The sequence below is a fragment of the Gekko japonicus genome, unplaced genomic scaffold, assembly GCF_001447785.1.
Source record: "Gekko japonicus isolate JY-2015 unplaced genomic scaffold, Gekko_japonicus_V1.1 scaffold4011, whole genome shotgun sequence".
Taxonomy (NCBI): domain Eukaryota; kingdom Metazoa; phylum Chordata; class Lepidosauria; order Squamata; family Gekkonidae; genus Gekko; species Gekko japonicus.
In genome coordinates this window covers 4,603-11,952 of record NW_015165358.1, presented here as the reverse complement: position 1 = coordinate 11,952, position 7,350 = coordinate 4,603, and the positions used below count along the sequence as shown (strand labels likewise).

Here is a 7,350-nt window from a genome sequence, read left to right as displayed (position 1 = left end):
ACCCCGGGGGGGGGGGGAAGCTGGATTTCGGGTCCCCCCCTCCCTCCAAGGCCTCGCTCAGACCCAGCCAATAGACTCTCGTCTCGCAGCCCCAGAGAGAGGTGGAGGAAGAGTTTGCCTAAAGGTGCCAAAGGAGGCCGGCCGTCTTGGCTTCCTGCAGAGAGAATGAATGGAAGGGTTAACGGGAGAAGGACTTTGGACGGCTGGGCGAGGGAGGCGGGACTGTGAGGTCATTTCCCCTTCAGGCTCCCCACCCCTCCCCGTGGGAACGCGGCCTTGGATTTTCCCACGCGTGGCGGGATCGCCGCCCGCTTTTTTCCTTTGGGGACCCCCCCCCCCCGTCTATTTCCCACTCCCCAGATCCCTAAAGAAAAAAAACCCTTTTGGCCTGCCTTGCGCCTTGGTGTTTAGTCATGCTGGCCACTGGACCACGGAAACGTCTTCGGACAGCGCTGGCTCTTCGGCTTTGAAACGGAGATGAGTCGCGCAACACTAGAGTCGGACTCCACTGGCTTTCGAGCAAGGGAACCTTTATCATTTGGCCACATCCTGCGCTGCTGCTTCCTTCTCATTTAAACAACGTCTTACACCTGGCCTCTTCTCTCTCTTAACATTTCACAACACTCAGCCTCATAAAGAGTCCTGGTGAGTTCATGGAGCTCGCCCAGTGTTTGGGACTAATAGGAAAGGTGGGCTTTGTCCTTGTTTAATTATTGGGGCTTTGGACGACTCCCAAGCACCCTGAGTAGATCTGACTCTCTCTGCTCTTTCTCCCTTTCGATTTTTCTCCCTCTGCTGAAGCCAAACGCTGTGTGTTGGACTTCGGGAGTAACTTTCCGTTTACAGAAATGCTTCTATTCTATGAACTGCGCCCACTGTTCTCAGCGGATTCTGAATTATGTCTCTCCCAGGGCCCCCCTGAGCCCCAGGCAGAACCAAATTTAGGACTGCCTCCCCTCTAGTCAGCTCCATCACTCACTGATCAAAGGCACAGGCATTTATCAAGACATGTTGTCTTTTGGTTGTGATTTTATTATATATGTAATATTGTGTTTATTGTCCTAAATTTTTAAACTTGTTGTCAGCAGGCCTGAGCCAAATCCCCCCCCCAAATAAATAAATAAAAATTCATCTGCCCAGTTAATATGAAGGTAATTGGAGTCTTTATTGCAACAGTTTGGTGTAGGAACATGGAGAACGGGTTTCATTCCCCACTCCTCCACATGCAGCTGTTGGTGTGACCTTGGGTCAGTCGCAGTTCTCTCAGGGGCAGTTCTCTGAGAGCTCTCTCTCAGCCCCACCTACCTCACAGGGTGTCTGTTGTGGGGAGGGGAAAGGAGACTGTAAGTTGCTCTGAGACACTTTGAGTGAAGGGCAGGGTTGAAATCCAATCTCCTCTTCTTCTCCCTTTTGTTGCCTTTTAAAATTTCTTTAATCATCTTATGTTTCCTAGGTTATCAGGCTCAATGCCCTGTTGGACATACAGACTAACTATAGTTTGATGCTTCCTTTCCTGTTTTTCTTTGGTATCTTGCATCCAGGAATAGACATGCCCCACTGATCTTCTTTTTTCACCATCTGTATTCTCATAAAGCACCAAGCCTTCCAGTGGGCAAGTGGATTTCCTCACCCAGGGTAGATACGGCTGGAAAAGGACAGGATGATCGGGATCGGAGGATAATTGACTACTTCTTATGGCAACTTCCCTTCAGGGTCAAAATTTTTGTCAAGGACAAGTTACCTCAGGTGTGGCTGCACGCTGAATGGTGCAGTGTGGAACCACTAGAAGGAAAGAACTCTGGAACATGTATAACCATCCAAAGAATTATAACACTACATCTTAGTGGTATTTACATAACCTTTATATAGTCATGATGATTCCACTTTTTTAGTCTTAATGTTCAAGCCCATAGTTAAGGGCCAAGTAATCACGGGAGCATCTAAACAGTATTTCCAGACATAATCAATGTATATAGATGCAGCCGCAATAATAAGCAGCGCTAAGGATTTAACGAGCCCACTCATCAAAGCCCTACCCACAATCAAATTGCAATTCTCAGGATATCTAGAGGAATCGACAGCAAAGTTTCTGATAAAACAATATCCTAGAGTACCCATCCTGTGAAAATAATATCATCGAGCATTAAAAAATGGGTAAGGACTAGTATCTTGCTCATGAGTCGGCCTGAAGCGTCTACTGAATCGATCTCTGGAGTTCTTTGCTCCTAACGGGCTCCAACCGAATTATGAAAAATCAAAAATTCTTGTTTTCTCAAGAAAGTGGAAACCGTACAAATGGGAAATAAGTGGAAATAGAATAGAACAGGTTAACCATTTCAAATACTTAGATATACATTTCCAATACAATGCCTTTGGACTACCCAATGTAAAACAGCAATAAATCTGGCTAATATCAGTGCCATGGCTTTTATTCACTTTTTCTATAACATAGGTTACCAATTTGTACCTGCTGCACTAAAGGTCTTTTTTAAAAAAAAGAGTTTTATTAGTTTATATATATAGAAAGGGGGAAAGGGAAAAGAAGGAGGGGAAGAATACAGAGTTATATATAAAAAATCCAATTTAACATTCTGTATGCAAAACTACTCCTGAAAGTTTCACAACTATTATAACCATCTTTCTTATTGTTCTTCATTTAGTCTTAGCTCCTGGACGCCAGAAATGGGACGCCGACCCCGAGGACCACCAGGAGGAAGTAGCCGGAGCCGGAAAGAAAGGAAGAACAACTAGTTTGCCACCTGGGTGCCGGTAGGCAGCCCCAACCCCGTAATATATGTGGCTGTAGCTTAGGAATCAACTGTAATTGGAAATTTGCCTGTAAACCGCTCAGAGACCTTCGGGCCTGAGTGGTATATAAATCAAATGCATAATAAATAAATATAAAATCCATTCTCTCAGCCAAACCAAACTTGCTGCCCTATAGTAATTCTTCCAATCTGGTACTCCAAATACAGCATTATCTTTTGCATCATGCAAGGCTTTCAATTTGATTCTTGTTTTTTTCCCTTGCCATTTAAAGTGTTGTGTCAGTTTATTCAATTTGTCAAAAAAGTTTTGTTTGATATATATCGGCAGGGTCTGGAATAAAAACATCAAACATGGTAGAATATTCATTTTCAAAATTGCTATTCTACCCATTAGTGATACTTGGAGTTTTGTCCATTTCTCTAAGTCTTTTTTAAATGTCGTGCAACACGTTACTATAACTATAATTATCTTTCATCAGAGAGTTACATTTTGCTGTAATATTAATACCCAAATATTTGACTTTCTTTTCCAGTTTTAATCCAGTTCGGCTATTTCACATCTCTGTTTTGATGTCATGTTTTTCATCATTTTCGTCTTCTGATAATTTATTTTCGTTCCTGCCATTTTCCCATATTCATTAATCCGATTCATTAGTTGTACTGGATCCATTGGATCTTCTAAGATAAATACCAAGTCATCAGCAAAGGCTTGTAATTTATATTTATTTCCTCTTATTGACGTCCATTTAATGCGGGAGTCTTCCCTAATAGTTCTTGTCAGCACTTCCAATGTTAGTATGAACAACAGCGGAGATATTGGGCAGCCTTGTCTTTAATGCCAAAGTGGGTCCGCCACTACTATATGGTATCCCACTTTGGATTGGTGCATTTGATCGTTCTCTGGAACGTATTCAGTCCAAATTCCTCTGTAAATTTTGGGAATGCTGCACTGTGTGCCTTATGCAGCACTTTGTTTGGAAACTGGACAAGCCTTAGTTGAAACCAGGCTGTGGCTCGCAACTATCAAATACCGGCTGCGACTACATTATAACTCTGATCCCTCTAGTTTTACTTATCAAATGCTATCTGAATCATCTAACTGGTTAGCTTGCATTGAAATGAAAATAAGTGTTATTGGTCTATCCCTAGATTCACTATCTATGCTTTCCCAATTGGATGAATTCCATAGGATTAAACACAGAATTTTGGACACTGAATCACAAAACCTCTCCAGTACAGCCAATAAAACTTGCTCTCGCTTGAGCTTGGAGATTCCACTAAAAGATATGGCTCCATATCTCCACGTGCTTCACATTCCACAACAACATACAGCTTAATGTTATGCCATCCGTAACCCTATATGGAAGATTTCAAAAGGTCCCATATTCAGCTAGATATTGTCCCTGTAAGTCAAGTTGCACGGAGACAATTTCACATATCCTTTTTTATTGTCCTTTTTATGTAGAAATTCATACAAAATATCTAAATCCTATTTTGGCAAATAAGACGGGATTCTCGACTCACATTAAGGTTCATTTTATCCTGAATGACTCCTCTTCGGATATCATTGAGAAGGTGGCTATATTTTTGCAGTGTGCTATACGGTTGTGCTGTGATAAGATATAAAGAGCCAGTTTGATGGGATCTCTACCAAATTGTAATTTAAAAGCGATCTTTATTCTACCTTCCATTTTATCTATTTTATATGCCAATAAAGGACTGATTGATTGACTAGTTGTGAGTTGAAATTTCTCAGCCTGCTGCCTAAAGTCACAATCTCCAAGGAGGAATTCAAGGGGCCCTCTGAGGAGTCAGAGGTGGTGCGTAAGCCTTGGCCCAGAGCTGACTCCAGGTCATTTCTGGCTCATGGAGTTTGGGAGGCGGGGAGTCAGAGCAGGAGGAGGGAACTGTAGCTCTCCTTCCTGAGTGTCTCCTGGAGAATCCGGGGGTGGTTGAGGAGGGCAAATGGGATTAGCAAGTCGGTAACCTCACAGTTCCACAAGTTTCACCTGCCAACTCCACAGGTATCAGTCTATTTCCACAATACTGGATGATATTGGGAGGGTCAGAAGCCTTAGAACTCACTGAATCGCAGGGTTGGGGGACATAAGCTTTTCCTTTCAATCCAATCTTTTGGCTTCAGGGTGACGACACTCAAAAAAGCTCACAGGAGGCTGGACTAGGGATAGATTACAATGTGTAATGCCTCTCTAGAACTGCTTGTCATCAAAAAATGTTTGTGAATTAAGGATGCCATCTAGTCACACTATGTTTATGCCAGGCGCAGAGAGGCTGGAGATATCTGTTAACCCCAACTTGTCTATTTCCTCACAGGATTTGTGAAAGGGAGAGTTTTTACCAGTTTTGTAAATGTCAGAAAGAGATCGGCAGGCAACCTGAATAAGTGAGTTTCACAGAGGGGGGGAAACTACTGAAACGGCCCTCCTTTGTGTAACGACTTTCTGAGCCTTTCTGAATCTCCAAAACCTGGGCATCTCAAGAAGACCCTCATCAGAACCAGCTACAGGAATGTTTCACCATTGCATGGATTCTCTGAAGAACACGAAAATGGGATCTGTGCCACAAGCTCTTGCCACACACTGAGGATTTATGAGGCTTCTCCCTTCTGTGGACACCTCCAGGCAAAAGGAGACAAGCGCTGATCATCTCCTTCAATGGGCAGAGCCCATCCTGGCTTTCTTCTCTGTGAGATCTATTTGAGGTGTTCAAACATGGCTAAAACTCATTCCACAGTCCGAGCATTTTTAACATTTCTTCCTGGTTAAATTAGGATTTCAATGTAGACTGAAGTGTTTCAACTACTTTATATGGTCTGTGGTTGTTCTTTAGGTGTGAAACAAGAGAAGAGCTCTTTTTATGATCTAAGTAGTTACACGGTTTCTGCTTGTGTGGGTATTTAGATGCTGTAGAAGATTTTCATACTCTAATCCATTTCCATTTATCTAATGCCGTTGAAAACTGCTACTGTTATTCAATCTCTTTCCACACACTGTGAAGAATAGTACATCTGTGCATCTGTGAAGAAAAGTACTCTAGTTCCTCCTCCAAGGGTTAACATGATTAATAGGTGCCCTGGTCCGACTTGACGGCTTTCATGATTAGAGCCTCCCTGTAGCTAACATCCACAATTTTTTCCAAGAATAGACTCCAGAATGTGGTCATTGGTTAATGGTGAGAACCTGTATCCAGTTGTGTAATCAGCAGGGGGGGGATTAGGAGGGGTGCTGACAGCCTTTGGAAAATTCCGTCAAGGAGGACCCTTGATTGGGTCGTTACAGCCACCTGACATGACGGTAGTTGCAGATAGAAGCAGCAGGATGCTTGTTGGAGAGTATATACAGTTTATTTACAGAGCTATATATAAATACATACACGCAGCTTTGCAGCAGTTCACAGGTCTGACTGACAAAGTGCTTCGCTGAATATCCATTCATTAGGCAGGGTGCTTGGTCAAGAACCTTTCTCAATATATACACCTTTCATTTGGCAAATTCTTAGTGAATACATCAGCTATGTTTTCATCACTTGTACATTGTACCAGTTGTATCACACCACGACATATTGCGTCTTTGACATTTTGGTACCTTATCAGTATGTGCTTACTCCTAGTATGCACTCCCTGATTGTTTGCTAGTTGCCTAGCAGCAGAACTGTCACAGCATATTGACATTGGCAATTTACACTGTACATCAAAATCAAGCAGTAGTTGATGAAACCATTCCATTTGGGTAATACACATGCTTACAGCCGAAAATTCTGCTTCACACGTGCTTGTCGAAACCAGCGTCTGCTTAATAGATTTCCAAGCTATCAAAGCTCCATACATGAATATTGCAAAACCTGAAGTAGACCTGCCATCCGGCCTCTCCCCACAGCTGGCATCACTGTAAGCCAGTAGTTCTGTTTCATTATTTACATTCAGAACAAGTTTTTTATTCACAGTACCTTTTAGATACCTCAACACTCTTTTTGCTGCTTTCCAGTCCCCCTCTGTTGGACTAGAACACTTTTGTGTCAACCAGTGCACTGCTATGCAGATATCAGGCCTGGAGGAACATGCTAGATACAACAATGATCCAACAAGTGACTGATACAGTTCTTTCTGCTCAAACATTTTGTCACTGTTCTCCTTGCTATAGCTTGTTGTCATAGGAGTATCAACACATTTAGCCTCAGTCATGTTGTATTTTTCTAAGAGTTGAGTGATTTTGTCTTCCTGGCTTAACACAAAAAATCCTTGATCATTTTTGGAGATATTTACACCCAAATAGTTTTGTATTTGTCCCAGGTCTTTCACTTTAAATTGTTTTGACATTGTTTTTGTGAACCAGTCTAATTGTTTGTCTTGACACTGTACAAACAGGGATCAGCAATACTCTGCTTGAAACCTAGTTTAGTTAGTGCTTCCCTTAAGCATTCACCCCAGAGATATGCACTCTGACGTAATCCATAGAGACCTTTATGCAAACGCAACACCACATTTGGATTTGCACACTCAAAACCTGGTATCTGTTTGAGATATAGTTCCTCATCCAGAGGTGCATTGAGATACGCCGTCTCA

The 7,350-nt window shown here is 42.4% G+C and overlaps 1 pseudogene; it reads right to left on the bottom strand.

Annotated features, from left to right (window-relative positions):
• Positions 1–7,350, bottom strand: part of LOC107109894 — a 31,134-nt pseudogene that overhangs the window by 19,224 nt on the left and 4,560 nt on the right.